Genomic DNA, 1,113 nt, shown 5'->3' with positions numbered 1-1,113 from the left:
GTGGAAGAACTTGACTGGCCTGCACAGAGCTCTGAACTCAACCCCATCGAACACCTTTGGGATGAATTGGAACGCCGACTGTGCGCCAGGCCTAATCGCCCAACATCAGAGCCTGTCCTCACTAATGCTCTTCTGGCTGAATGGAAGCAAGTCCCCCGCAGTAATGCTCCAGCATCTAGTGGAAATCCTTCCCAGAAGAGTGGAGGCTGTTATAGCAGCAAAGGGGGGACCAACTGCATATTAATGCTTATGATATTGAAATGTGATGTTCGACGAGCAGGTGTCAACATACTTTTGGTCATGTAGTGTATCATCTTTCTTGCATTCTTTGAGCATAAGTTTATGCTTTCCTATGATATGCTTTATATTCTCTCTCCAGCACATATCCTGTGGTATCTCACATCCGACTCCCCTGCCACATATCCTGTGGTATCTCACATCCGACTCCTCTGCCAGCTAACTGTTAGTTTTGACTCTCCAATTAGCGTCTACAGCTCTGCTTTGCTGGCACACACGCACGCACGCACGCACGCACGCACGCACGCACGCACACACACACACACACACACACACACACACACACACACACACACACACACACACACACACACACACACACACACACACACCGTTGACAGATTATTTCACCACCACCCCACAGGGTATTTTTCCCTTTAACCCCACATGAACCCTATTGGGATGGGGTTTATAGTTTACAGGGTGTGCAAGGACTGCAGTCAGTAATCAGACCAACTGAGGTCAGGATAATTAGCAGGTTAACCGGACACAGAGCCCTGCATCTATCACTCTCTCTCTCTCTGTATCTCTCTCTCTCTCTCTCTCTCTCTCTCTCTCTCTCTCTCTCTCTCTCTCTCTCTCTCTCTCTCTCTCTCGCTCTGATTCTCTCTCACTGACTCTCTCTCTCTCTGTTTTGCTTTCTCTCTTTCTCTGATTCTCTCTCTCTCTCTTTCTCTGATTCTCTCTATCTCTCTTTCTCTGATTCTCTCTCTCTCTCTTTCTCTGATTCTCTCTCTCTCTCTGTTTTGCTTTCTCTCACACTCTGATTCTCTCTCTCTCTCTCTCTTTCTCTCTCTCTCTCTCTCTCTCTCTTTC

The sequence above is a fragment of the Salvelinus fontinalis genome, chromosome 6 (assembly GCF_029448725.1).
Source record: "Salvelinus fontinalis isolate EN_2023a chromosome 6, ASM2944872v1, whole genome shotgun sequence".
Taxonomy (NCBI): Eukaryota; Metazoa; Chordata; class Actinopteri; order Salmoniformes; family Salmonidae; genus Salvelinus; species Salvelinus fontinalis.
This window is presented reverse-complemented; position numbering follows the sequence as displayed.